The sequence below is a fragment of the Lactuca saligna genome, chromosome 2 (genome assembly GCF_052625555.1).
Source record: "Lactuca saligna cultivar CGN05327 chromosome 2, ASM5262555v1, whole genome shotgun sequence".
Taxonomy (NCBI): Eukaryota; Viridiplantae; Streptophyta; class Magnoliopsida; order Asterales; family Asteraceae; genus Lactuca; species Lactuca saligna.
Window position 1 is genome coordinate 121,736,572 of NC_136418.1, and position 15,075 is coordinate 121,751,646.

General features: G+C 37.9%; 1 pseudogene; it reads right to left on the reverse strand.

The window, feature by feature from the left end:
• Positions 1 to 9,448: 9,448 nt before the first annotated feature.
• On the reverse strand, positions 9,449 to 10,207 carry LOC145030036 (secreted RxLR effector protein 161 pseudogene; annotated as a pseudogene).
• Positions 10,208 to 15,075: the final 4,868 nt, after the last annotated feature.

Sequence of the window (15,075 nt, forward strand, 5' to 3'; positions counted from 1 at the left end):
CCTGGGTATCTTGGCCTATAGCACAAAGCAGGACCCGCCTCAACCCAACTCCAGTCCAAACAACCATGTGCACATAACATACAATCATATAACAGTTCATAGTCCACAAACCGATCAAGCAGATCACATAACATATCATTACCCTGACCAGGATACCGACCTAACCGGTCACTAGCATAGCATCACTCTACATATCGGGAAATCGACCTTAACCAGGTCTCTAGCATATACCATCCTAGCTACTAGGATGCAGACATATCAAAGCAATAACATAACAACCATATCCAAATCTCAATCCAATAAAGGGCCGGCCTTGGTGCCTTAGACCCTGTCGATATAGTGAGGATAACTCACCTCGCGAATGCCGATACTCTGAACTGAAGAAGCAGACTCTCAAACCACCAACTCACCGCAAATCCCGAACTAACCAACATAACAAGCATAAGCATTAGGTCAAACATACTTCCACTTATCGGGCCAAGACCAAAGTCCAAATCTCACACAAAGTCCAACATTGGCCTAATTTACCAAATTGGGCCCACCTCACCAAATGGGCCTAGATCCAATGTCCATAACATTAATTGGGCCCAAAATACTCTATTCATAATTTCCAGACTTGGCCCAAACACCAACAACCCACAAATGGCCCAAAATCAAAAGGCAAAATGAAAGTCCACAGGAGGAGTACGCTGGGTGTACCCTCCTTGGTACGTTTGGCGTACTGCAATGATCACCAAAAGAAAACGGGGCACTGGCCTGCTACGCGGGGTGTAACTGCGAGATTCATTAAGTCTTTCTAACCTCTTAATGGCTTAAGCTCTTAAGCCCAAACTTCAGATCCCCAGGCCAAATATGATTAGAATCCATAAAGTCTTAAAAGTTATCACTTGGGACGTCCATAAGCTCTTAATCCAAGGTCTTAATCCATTAAGACCTATATATCTCACACGTGGAACAACTAAAGCCCTTGGGACCTCATTTTTCTCACTCAAGACCCCTCCAAAGGTCTGAAAGGATAGATAATCTTGACCAACTCGAAATATGCAACAAGGTGGAGACTTTTGGGATACGAAGGGTGTCAAAGCTTCTCAATACATAGATCTACACAATATGAAGGTCAAGCAAGAAACTTTATACCTCAAACAAGCTCCAAAGAGTGGTATCTATTCAGATCTACAAGCCCCACACGTTCTTCTTCTTCTTTGACAACTTCTCTTTTCTCCTTCAAGCCTTTCTTTTGCCAAAAAGAGTTTTCCAAGGTCAAACACACCCAACAATGGAGGAATACGGGTCTTCTAGGGTTTTCTGAGGTTAAGGATGAGTATAAGGAGGCTAAGGGGTGAACCAACGTGTTCCTTATATAGTGGCTGACCCTAAAATAGGGTTTGGGGTTTCTGAGAGTACGTTGGGCGTACCTCTAGTACGTTGGGCGTACTCACCCGGCCAACCCGCATCATTCACCCTATTATGTTGGGCGTACGTCCAGCTTACGCTCGGCGTACCCAACCAAACTTCAAAATACATGCATGCATGGGACCTTTTCCCCACTTACTCCATAAAGAACTATAAAAAATAATCATCTTCAAAGCACCGCAACTCCTCTAATCTAAACCCGCTCCCAAATAACTTTACATTCATACGAGGGTGACGAGAAGCCCAATGCTTCTAACAACATACACCAGCCCGAAACTTTCTTGGATAGAACCTATTTCCCTAAAAAGGACCAGAATTACCCTTCCTCTAAAATCTCAGGGACTTATAATTAAACACTTAAAGAACGGGGTGTTACAATCAATATCATCATGCGTTAACAATGATAACAATCCAAAAAGGGTCGGCATAGGTGCCTTCAACCCTATTAGTATAGTGAAGACAACTCACTTCTCAAGTAGTGCTGTATCAAGAAGATCAAACTGCAATTCTCAGCTCCAAACTCAACTACCTATAACCACCACATGATTGATTCCATTAGAATCCGAAATTACCAAAATACCCCTAGAAGTCAAAATTGGTCAACCATGGTTAAATTCAAAGTTAACAGTCAAGGTTAATAGTCCATGTTGACCCAACTCGTCGAGTGCAACTTACTAACTTGTCAAGTTCCTTTAGAACTCAGAACGCGTGAAAACTCGAGCCAGCTCGCCAAGTTGCCGAACAACTCGTCAAGTTCATATAGTGTCCAGAAGATCGGAAAAACCCTAACCAACTCGTCGAGTTATCTCACCAACTCGCTGAGTTCCCTCATAATCCAAAAAGTGGGAAAAACACTTATCCAACTTGTGGACTTGGTTAAGCAACTCATCGAGTTTTCCTATCATAATGCGTTCAGCCCTTTCAAGTCGACTCCAAGGCCCCAAACTACAGATCTAGCTTCTTAGGACAGAGATACCAGATAAAGTTGCTAACTTTACGTGCATACAAGGCTTCAAAGGGATTAAAACAAGAAAAATAAGCTTAATAAGAGGTTTATGGTATGGGAAAGCTTGAGTCTTCAGATCTAAGGGGCCTGTAGGTGTCCAGATCTGAAGTTACAACTTCGAATCATGCTCAACTTCCAAAAGTGGGTCCAAAATGGGCTAAAAGACACTAAGATTTCATAGGATAAGGTCTAAGAAATGGAAAGTCAAGGTAAAGACTTTTTACCTTCAAATGGTTGCTTTACAACCACACCAAAATCGCTCTCCAAGGCTCTCACACACACTCAAGAAGGTATAAGGCTCGAACTAGGGTTTCTCTGGACTGTAAGGTGATAAGGGAGGCCAAAGAATGCGGGTTAAGTCCTTTAAATATTGTGCAAACTCTAAAAATTAGGATTTTCCCATTCAGCTCCAACTCGTCGAGTTGGGGTCCTCCTACTCGTCGAGTAGGTCTTGAAAAGGATGCGGCCATTAAAACTTCAACACGATGAGTTGGCGCCTCCCAACTCGTCGAGTTACCTTGGGAAATACAAATAAAGCTAAAAATTCATTTCTGAAAATTGAGATGTTACAAACATGGTAGTCGTGTGGTGTGAATTCTGGCAGCCTAGGGTGCCTATTGTTCATCGTGGTTCATTAGTGGCTAAAAGAAGATTAGAAAATTTACAAAAAACAAAAAAAAAAAAAAAAAAATCAACCTTAATAGAAAGTTAGTATCTCAACCTCCTATCAAAACCTTCATATATGTATTAGAAATATCCAGGCCAAAAATCACAATGATCCAACGGTTCAATCTTCTCAAGTTGTCCGGTTACCCCTAGTTACTGCCGTAAAGACATTATTAGTCCCTATGTCTTATATTTTGACATTTTCAGTATTTTATGTAATTCCTTTTTGCCCCTCCCTTTAACAAAAATTTTATCTTTATATATTTAATTATTTATTTATATTTTGTTAATATTATTATCATTTAAACTTTTATTATTCCTTCCTAACAATCAGGAAGCCTTCATCTCCACCATTTCCCTTCCCTACAACTACCCCCCTCCCACCTCGCCACAATGATTGGCGCCACCCACCTCCCTCCCCACAATCATCTACTTCACCATCTTCTTTCCCTATGGAAGCGATTAATATTTTGTTGGAGCTCATCCCAATGCATTTTGCATACGTGGTTGTTTAAAGTTTTAAAGTTTAGAACTTTGATTTATATTTTCTTTAAAGTTTGGAAGCGATTGATATCGCTTTTCCTAAGTCTTTACCGACAAGTCAATAAACATGATCAGTTTCTTGATTTTAGTATAAACGATTAAAAATTACCTTTGAATTTGATCAATTTACTTCAAGTACTTTCACGGGTTCCTTCTCGTTCTGCGTAAATTTGATATTTCGATATTTGTTTTTTTATTTTGGATTATTGTTTTCTATGTTGCTGATCTTGTGTTTTTGGAACAGCTTGTATTGATCTTCAACGTAGGTTGTTATGATACTTTCCCTTGCATTAATTGAAGCTTTATTTGGTTTCTCTGGGGTTTGATTTAGAAGTTTATCTGTTTGTGAAATCCTATAAAAAGAGTAGATGTTTTGTTGATGTTGAAAAAAAAATATCCTTTTTGGACGAATATACTTTAAATTTTATGGTGGTTATTTCTTTGGGATTGGGCTAATAATTTGAATAATAATTGGTTCCTTCATCCTTTCATGTTCTAGTGAAATTTATAAGCATATCTTTGGTTCAACTTGGGATGAGTCTCTTGAAAGATTAGACTTCTGTTCGTCGTGTTTTGAAGATGAAACGCTTTATGAATATATATTAAATTGATGAAAATAAAATAATTACTAGTGCTTTTTGTATTTTCTTGTACTTTGAGGTTGTTTTTGTCAGAACTCAGAAGGTTAAAACAATAACTTTTTTCGTTCATTATACAATAACTTTTTTTATTCATTATATCCGTTTAACAACCTTACCAAATAAGAAATAATCATGCATGTCTCTAAATCATCCATGCATTTTATTGGTTCAACATTGAATTATTGGCTTTCTATCAAACAACCCTAATTGTCACATAGTGGATGTTCATGTCGGTAACAATAAAATTGATGAAAATAAAATAATTACTAGTGCTTTTTGTATTTTCTTGTACTTTGAGGTTGTTTTTGTCAGAACTCAGAAGGTTAAAACAATAACTTTTTTCGTTCATTATACAATAACTTTTTTTATTCATTATATCCGTTTAACAACCTTACCAAATAAGAAATAATCATGCATGTCTCTAAATCATCCATGCATTTTATTGGTTCAACATTGAATTATTGGCTTTCTATCAAACAACCCTAATTGTCACATAGTGGATGTTCATGTCGGTAACAATAAAATTTATTAAAATAAACCACTTGAACGATAATATTGCGTATTTTATATACTGATCAAAATTTATCGTATTTCAATCTTTATATTTCAGTCTTAAATTATATGTTTAAAATTTTTAAAAGTCCATTTTTTTTTAATTAGTTTTATAGTGGTTTGAGGGGCAATATTGCATGAGAGCTAGCGAAAAAGCCACATGTGAATTGTCGGAAACGAACTGCAGAATAAAGACCTCACATGGCCTTGGCCTCACATCCAAATATTTATAAAAATAAGGTTTATCTGAAAACCCCATCGTCAAATCAATGCAATTTTCATCAAAATCGATATCTTTTATTCCATAATCTTAAATCTTAATTTCATCGTCTCTATTAACTAAAATAACTCAAATAAAAAGAGAATTATCTTGTGATAACTATTATTTCTCATAATCATTAAGAGATAATACAGCACATTGTAAATGGTTTCCTTAATTTTATTAAATTACCTAATGATTAATATTCACTACAAAAACCTTCAGGTGCCATATATTAAAAGGATATGGTATTTTTAAAATAATAAACATTTCATTTTTTTTCTTGTGAAACGACAATCCTTGTGGTAGGTTTTGTTGCGTAATCACTAATATCTTCATCATTCCGAACGACAAAAAATTCTCAAATGATTTGTAAAACCCTCATTTACCAAAAATTAATTGAAAATTTTCTCAAATATAATTTTGCATAATTAAAATCATTTCGTTAAATATGTAACCATTTCATGATATTATATTTTAAGAAAAATACTCCATTTAGTGATACTCTACCTCATAACTTGGTCTTTTCAATGAATAATCTATTTTCATTTCCTATAATAAAATATATAATGTATTGCATTGATAAATTTTAGTTAACAAACTGCAAATACGGTCCTTGTGGTCCAAAATTGATCTTTTTGCATAAAAAGGAAAAAAATAATAAATCAAATCCTTGTTGTAGCGTTTGTTTAGGTTTTGATTTCTATTATATATAAAATCTTTTTGCCCACGAACAGTGGTTAAGCAATTAGAGGAAGAATTCTTGAGATTGGAGCAGGGGAGTATGACTGTGAGGGAGTACACCACAAAGTTCACGGAGAAGGCTAGGTTTGTCAAAATTTACGTATCTACAGAAGAAAGAATAGTGGAATGCTATATTTGGGGACTGAGAACAGCTATCCGTGAATTTGTGCAAATTCAGAAATCGGGTACTTTCCAGTCTGCTGTTGATGCTACAGAAGGTCGCGAACGTGAGAAGAATCATCAAGGTGAAGACAAGGCTTTGGGGAAAAGAAAATTGGATGGTACGAATAATGATTCAAAGAAAGGCAAGACTTCAGGGCAAGAACGTAAGGTTGATCAAAGCTCTGGAGTAAAGCAATGTCCGAAATGCAACCGTGATCATAAGGGGGAGTGTAACATGAATCAGAAAGTTTGCTACAAGTGTGGGAAGCCAGGGCACATAGCCACAGAATGTAAGACAGGAAGGGTATGTTATGAGTGTGGTTCCCCTAACCACATTAAGTCGGAATATCCCTAGAGTAAAGGTAACAACAATCAACGCAGGATAACAGACAATCGGTCGACGGATAAAAAGGCTGACACTGGTAGACCAAAAGCTAGAGCTTTTCGCATGACGGCTCGGGAGGGTCAGGAAACCCCGGATGTGGTGATAGGTACTTTCCTAGTAAAATCAATTCATGCTAGGGTGTTATTTGATTCTGGTGCAAATAGATCTTTTGTGTCTACTACTTTTTGCAAAAACCTAGGTAGAAATGCAAAGACTCTAGAACATGCCTAAGAAATTGAAACTGCTGACGATCATTGGGTAGTAGTAAGAGAGGAATATGATGATTTCTCTATCAAAAAAGAAGGTGGTTTCGTACAGTTAAAATTATTACCTATAGCCCTAGGTGATTTTGATATCGTTATAGGGATGGATTGGTTGTTGGCAAACCAAGTTATCATAGATTGTGAAAATAGGATTGTTCAAGTTTGCGTGCCAAAAAAAGGAATGGTAAAGATTTATGGTGATCGGCGAGTTAAGGATTCTATTTTGATATCAGTGACGAAGGCAACTCGTTATTTAAAGAAAGGGTATCAAAGTTATTGGGCATATGTTCTCGATGCCAAGCAGGACAAGCCTGAAATAACACATATACCAGTTGTACACGAGTTCCAAGATGCGTTTCCTGATGACCTATCTAGCTTGCCACCGAATAGGCAAGTGGAGTTTCAAATCGATCTTACCCTAGGAGTAGCACCGATAGTTCGTGCGCCTTATCGGTTAGCACCAACCGAAATGAAGGAGTTGATGGCTCAGTTGCAAGATTTGCTTGACAAGTGTTTTATTCAAACCAGTACCTCACTGTGGGGTGCACCAGTACTGTTCGTTAAGAAGAAGGATGGGACAATGTGAATTTGCATTGACTACAGGAAGTTAAACAATGTGACTATAAAGAATCGGTATTTGTTACTGAGAATAGATGATCTATTCAATCAACTTCAGGGGGCAAGTTACTTCTTAAAGATCGATTTGCGGTCGGGATATCACCAACTGAAATTCAAGGAAGAAGATGTGTCAAAGACAGCCTTTCGAACTAGGTATGGTCATTACGAATTTCTAGTAATGCCATTTGGTTTGACCAATGCACCAGTTGCGTTCATGGATCTGATGAATCGTGTGTGCAAGCCATACCTAGACAAGTTTGTAATTTGTATTTATCAATGACATCTTGATATACTCTAAAAGTAAGGCAGATCATGAGCAACATCTGCGGCTAACACTTAGTTTATTAAGGAAAGAAAAATTATTTGCCAAATTTTCAAAGTGAGAGTTCTGGCTTCGGGAAGTCCAGTTTTTGGGACATGTTGTAAACGAACATGGTATCAAGGTGGACCTAGCAAAGATTTTGGCGATTGAAAAGTGGGAACCACCAAGGACCCCATTAGAAGTTCAAAGTTTTCTTAGGTTGGCAGGATAGTATAGAAGGTTTATATAAGACTTCCCGCGCATAGCTACACCGCTAATTACCCTGACAAGGAAAAATGTGAAGTTCGATTGGAAGCCAGAGCAAGATAATACCTTTAGCATCTTAAAGGAAAAGCTTAGCAGTACACTAGCATTATCTTTACCAGAAGGCAATGATGGCTTCGTTGTTTATAGTGATGCATCCAAGTTAGGCTTGGGGTGTGTTTTGATGCAAAACGGTAAGGTGATTGCTTATGCCTCACGACAGTTAAAGGTTCACGAGCATAATTACCCAACGCATGATATGGAGTTGGATGTAGTGGTGTTCGCTTTAAAGATTTGGAGACATTATTTGTATGGGACAAGGTGTCAGATCTTCACTGATCATAAGAGTCTGAAATACTTGTTTGATCAGAAAGATTTGAACGTGAGACAGCAACGGTGGATGGAGCTATTAAAATATTATGATTGTGAGATATTGTAGCATCTAGGGAAGGTAAATGCGGTAGCTGATGCATTCAGTCATAAGGAAAGAAGAGAACCACCTAAGATTCGAATGATGAAGATGAACGTAACCACCAGCTTACTAGATGATTTGAGAAAGAGTTAGGAGGAGGCATAAAAGGAAGAGAAGTGGAAAAGTGAAGGAGTGGTGGGAGTAATATAATCATTGGAAAAGGAGAGTCGTGGCTTGAAGTGTTTCCAAGGAAGGGTTTGGGTACCACAAGTGGGTGAAGTGCGTAACCTACTTCTCAAGGAAGCGCACCCGTCGAAGTACTCAATCCATCCGGGAACAAACAAAATGCATCAAGACATACGAAAATCTTACTGGTGGCCAGGGATGAAAAAGGATATAGCCTATTTTGTTGAAAGGTGTTTGACGTGCTTGAAGGTGAAGGCTAAGCACCAAAGGCCTTATGGACAGTTACAGTCGATGGAGATTCCAATGTGGAAATAGGATCACATCATGATGGACTTTGTGACTAAGTTACCGAGGACAGCGAAAGGCTATGACGCGATTTGGGTAGTTGTGGATAGATTAACTAAATCGGCACACTTCCTTCCGATTAAGGAGACATACCTGTTGGAAAGGTTAGCTAAATTGTACGTTGACGAGATAGTGAAACTGCATGGAGTTCCACTGTCTATTATTTCGGCTCGAGATAGTCATTTTACGTCGACATTTTGGGGTAGCTTCCAACGAGAAATGGGTACTCGAGTAAAATTGAGCACGGCATACCATCCGCAAATAGATGGGCAAAGTGAACGGAAAATACAGACCTTGGAAGATATGTTACATTCTTGTGTTATTGATTTTGAAGGGTCTTGGGAAACTCATTTGCCGTTAATTGAGTTTTCCTACAACAATAGATATCATGCAAGTATAAAAGTCGCACCATATGAGGCTCTATATGGTAGGAAGTGAACAAAATAGTTTTGTAAAATGTTGTGTGTATTCATGAAGACTGAAAACACTATATATGGTACAATCTTAGGGACCTAGGAATGGGAAGAAATCATCTACACTAATTACTATACATATATAAAACATCAGATCATTTCCAAAGATAAATCAATCAGCTAGGAATCAGGGAATTAGTTAGCTGGAAATCAATCCTGTGATCTGGTGAATTTATTGTTGTTCTGTCAACAGCTTGAGTTGTCAACACCCCCCTTCAAGCTGTTGAATGGATGTTTTCCATTCCTAATTTGTTTGTGATGCCTTGAAACAAAGAACTAGGGAGTCCTTTTGTTAGAACGTCTGTCAGTTGTTGGTTGCTAGGAATGTAAGGAGTGCATATGAGTCCGCTATCTATTTTTTCTTTGATGAAATAACGATCAATCTCCACATGCTTGGTGTGATCATGTTGTACAGGATTGTGAGCTATGTTGATAGCAGATTTGTTGTTGGAATAGAGCTTCATAACACCTGCATACTTGATACCAATGTCGCTTAGGATGATTCGTATACAAAGAAGTTCACATATGCCTTGAGCCATTGCTCGAAACTCAGCTTCAACACTTGATCTAGAGACGATCGATTGCTTTTTACTTCTCCATGTGATCAGGTTACCTCCAAGAAAGGTGCAATATCCTGAGATGGATCGGAAATCAAGAGAAGATCCAGCCCAATCTGCATCTGTATATGCTGCTAAGTCTAGTCTCCCATTTCTTCTAAATAGAATTCCTTTTCCTGGAGTAGCCTTAAGATATTGAAGAACCTTGTATACGGCTGTTAAGTGTACCTCTCGAGGAGCGTGCATGTATTGGCTGAGTACGCTTACTGCATAGGCTATATCGGGTCGTGTATGTGCTAAATAAATGAACTTCCCAATCAATCTTTGGTAGCGTCCCTTATCAACTTCCTGTCCATCCAGTCCTTTCCCAAGTTTACACTGGTAATCCATAGGAATTTCTGAAGGTTTGCAACCCATCATTCATGTTTCTTTAAGAAGGTCAAGAATATATTTTTGTTGGGAAATAAAAATTCCAACCTTAGAGTGTGCAACTTCAATTCCTTGGAAGTACTTGAGTCTTCCTAGATCCTTGATCTCAAATTCCTTTGATAATTGCAATTTCAACATCTTTATCTCTTCCACATCATCTCCTGTGATGATTATATCATCCACATAGACGATTAATGCAGTAGTCTTCCCGTCTATAGATCTTTTGACAAATAAACTATGATCTCCCAGACTTTGTTCAAACTTCATTCTTTTCATGGCTTTGGTAAATCTCCCGAGCCATGCCCTTGGTGATTTTTTGAGACCGTATAAAGCTTTCTTTAACCTACAAACTTGGTTAGTACCAAACTTTTGATTGAATCCGAGCGATGGCTCCATATATGCTTCTTCTTCCAAGTCTCCATGTAGAAACACGTTTTTCACATCAAATTGTTGTAGACTCCAATTGAGATTTGCTGCCAATGACAATAAAAGTCTAACAATGTTTAGTTTAGCCATAGGAGAAAACGTTTCATTGTAATATGTCCCATATGTTTGAGTGTAGCCTTCGCAACAAGCCTAGCCTTATATCTCTCCAATGACCCATCTGCTTGATACTTAAGAGTATATATCGATTTACAACCAATCACCTTTTTTCCTTTCGGTAGTTCAACAATTTCCCACGTTTTATTTTTTTCAAGTGCCCTCATTTCTTCAATCATGGCCTTTTTCCACTCACTATCCCCAAGTGCTTCTTGAACATTCTTTGGAATTGAGATGGCATTTAACTCGGTAAGGAAGGCTCTATGTGATGGAGACAGGTTTGAATACGAGAGAAAATTGGCTATCGGATGTTCTGTGCACTTTCTAGTCCCTTTTCTGAATGCAATTGGAAGGTGATATTCAGGTGGTAAGGAATCAGTTTTTTTACCTGTCTTTTGAGTGTGACCTTGTACCGGTTCTAATGATTGAGCTGCTAGCTTGTCAGGATTTCATCTTCTTCGCGAGTACACTTGTAGTGGTGGTTCAGAACAATCATTTTATGTAAGAGGTGGAGTTGAAATAGACTCATCTTGGGCCGTTTTTCTTGTTCAAAATTTGTTTAAGTTGATTTTTCTTGTTCAAAATCAGTTTCGGTTGATTTGGTGGGATGATGATCTGGTGGACTTGAGGTGGATTCAGGCTGGGATTGCGTTTCTTTTAAGTTTACTGTTTGGGTTTCGGGTGTTTGAGTTGGAGTTGGCTGATTTGGAGTAGATAAATCAAAAGAAAGAAATTCTAGAGCATTGTCATCTATGCTAGACTCTCTTGGAACACAAACTTGATCATAGAACCCTTGGTTTTCAAGAAATGTGACATCTTTGGAGACATAGGTTTTTCGAGAACTTGGATGATAGCACTTGTACCCCTTTTGTGTAGAAGAATATCCAAGAAAACGGTTTTTAAGGCTCTCGGATCAAGTTTACTCAATTGGTCTTTTTGTTGAATGTGAACATAAGAAACACACCCGGATGTTTTTAATGGAAGGGATGAGTGTTTAAGGTCTGGAAAATGTTCAGAAAGAACATCAATAGGGGATCGACCTTGAAGGACTCTATTGAGTAATCGATTCATCAAATATGCAGTTGTGCAAAATGCTTCTCCCCAATAAAATTTAGGAACCTTTTTTTTCGAATAGAAGCGCCCGAGGTGACGGTTTTTCCTCTTTGCAATCCCATTTTGTTGTGGGGTTGCTATACAAGAGGATTCATGAATGATACCCTTTGTAGTGAGGAATGGAGATATAACTTGATTAAAATATTCGGTACCGTTGTCGGATCAAATATGTTTAATGCATACTCCAAACTGAGTGAGAATCATCTGATGAAATTGGGGGAAAATAATACTAACATCAAATTTATTTTTCATCATATAAATCCAAGTAATTCTCGAATAATGGTCGATAAATGACACAAACCATCGGGTTCCATTGATATTAGGGATCTTCGAGGGGCCCCAAACATTTGTATGAACTAAGGAAAAAGGCTTAGAAGATCTTGAAGTGTTGATTGGAAAGGGGACTCTATGGTGTTTGGCCATTTGACACACTTCACAATTGAATTCATTGACATTCAGATTTTTAAACAAGAAAGGAAACATTGTTTTTATTAATGCAAAAGATGGATGACCCATCTGAACATGGTAAAGCCAAATTTGAGCCTTATTGGCAGAATGAGTTAAAGACAAACAAACTTTAGAAAGGAAACTACTTCTAAGAACACCACTACTTGTGTCCAAGTAATAAACCCCATCCTCCTCCTTAGCATGCCTAATCATCTTCCCCGTTTTCAGATCCTAAAAATGACAGTAGGTTGGATAAAATCCCACTTTGCAATTTAATTGAGATGTCACCTGCTTAATAGAAAGTAAATTGACTGATAATTTTGGGACATGTAAAACCGAATGAAGGGTCATGGTTGGAGTGGGTTTGATGGTTCCTTTTCCAGTAATAGAAATTAAAGTTCCGTCGGTAGTTTTTATTTTTTTGTTTCATGGACATGGGGTGTATGTTGAAAGATTATGAGAGGAGTTCGTTATATGATCAGTTGCACCCGAGTCTACCACCCAAATTCCATCCGATATAGCTGAAGAGCCATTTAAAGGATAGTTTGTAGAGTACTTACCTGACTGATCCATAGAGCATGAACCTACTGGTTTATCGATTGTGGTAAGGAAGCTGCGAAGTTTCTCAATCTCTTCTCTATTTAACCCGTTGATTTCTTGAATCTCAGCAGTTGTGACATCCTTCTGTTGTCCTTGGACAACATTAGCTTGATGATTTCCAGGTTGAGACTGCATTTGGTGGTTGTTCCTCTGTTTCCCCTTTCCTCGTAGCCTCCAACAATTTTTTTTGTGTGTCCCAATTTCTTGCAATGGTTGCAATAAAGGCTTTCTTTGCTGCCAAAAGATCTAAAATTGGTATTGGTTGACCAATTTGGGTGTTTTTGCATCACTGGTTGGGCAGTTCTGGTTGTAGCATTACTTGGAGCATGTTGGTTTGAGGCAAGTAAGGCAGAACCATTAGTTGATGGGTTCTCAAGCATGACGCCTCTTCTTCTTTCTTCTCCATGGATGGTTGAGAAAACCTCATTTAGACTTGGCAAGGTGTCCTTGCCAAGGATTTGGATGCAGACTTGGTCATATTCAACATTAAGTCCTGCTAGAAATTCATAGACTCGTTCTCCTTCAACAAACTTTTGCATCATTGCAGCATCATCACTGCATTTCATCTTTATGTTGTGGTAGTAGTTGACCTCAAGCCACAAATTCTTCATTTTGTTTTAATAATATGTAACAGAGAGAGTACCTTGTTTGTTTGAGTGAATTTTGGTTTTGATCTCGTATACTAAGGCAGCATCATGAACTTTGGAATACGTCTGTTTGATGGTATCCCAAATTTCTTTGGCTGTTGTCAGGAACATGTAGGTACCACTAATCTCAGGTTGCATTGAGTTCCACAACCATGGCATGATTGATGAGTCTTCAACATCCCAAGCAGCAAATGAGGGGTCACATTCCCTCAGTATAGGACCAGTCAGGTGGCTAAGTTTTCCTTTTCCTTTCAGAAAGGTTCGGACAATTTGAGACCAAACTATGTAGTTGCGGCCATTAAGTTTGAATGATGGCTGTAAATTCTGATACTCTCTTGTTTGGGTTAGTGGGATAAGGTTTGAACTTGATTAATTAGAAATGGTGGATTCGGAGATGACAGACATTTTAAGACACAATTTTCTAGAGAGGAATGTTTGTAGAGCTGTTATGGCTTTGATACCATGAAAAAAATAGTTTTGTAAAATGTCGTGTGTATTCATGAAGACTGAAAACACTATATATAGTAAAATCTTAGGGACCTAGGAATGGAAAGAAATTATCTACACTAATTACAATACATATATAAAACATCAGATCATTTCCAAAGATAAATCAATCAGCTAGGAATCAGGGAATTAATTAGCTGGAAATCAATCCTGTGATCAGGTGAATTTACTGTTGTTCTATCAACAGCTTGAGTTGTCAACAGGAAGTGTAGAATCCCATTATGTTGGAATGAGGTGGGGGAGAAACAATTGGCTGGAGCTGAACTTGTTCAACAAACTACTGATAAAATCCATGAAATTAGGGATAACATTAAGGTTGCTCAGGATCGATAAAAAATTTATGCAGATAAGAGGAGAAAGCCAATAGTGTTCCAGGTTGGTGATAAAGTTATGGTAAAAGTGCCCCCATGGAAGGGTGTTGTGCGTTTTGGTAAGCGAGGGAAGTTAAGTCCTTGCTATGTTGGAGCCTTTATAATAAAGGAACGAGTTGGGGAAGTTGCCTATCGATTGGAGTTACCAAGGGAAATGCAAGGCATACATAGCACGTTCCACGTCTCTAATCTAAAGAAGCACCTAGGCCTCCATGGAAGTGCCGCTTCAAGAAATTAAGGTTGATGAGAAGTTACGATATACGGAAGAACCCTTTGCGATTATAGATCGAAAGGTCAAAAAGTTAAGGAATATGGAGATACCATTGGTGAAAGTTCAGTTGAAGTATCATAAAGGTTCAGATGCAACATGGGAGACCGAGCAAGACATGATGACTAAATACCCTCATTTATTTGATTAACCGAGGACGAAATTTTTCTAAGGGGGAAAGTTTGTAATAACTTGTGTCAAAAATAAAAATATATAATATATATAATCTAATTATATCAATATAAAAGAAAGAGGATTAGTTCACAATAATGGGTTAATTATATACAAATGATGAGGTTTAATGTTCAAAGCTGTCACCTTGATTGGGCCAGTTAAATATGAGCAACTGAAAAGGTTTCATCG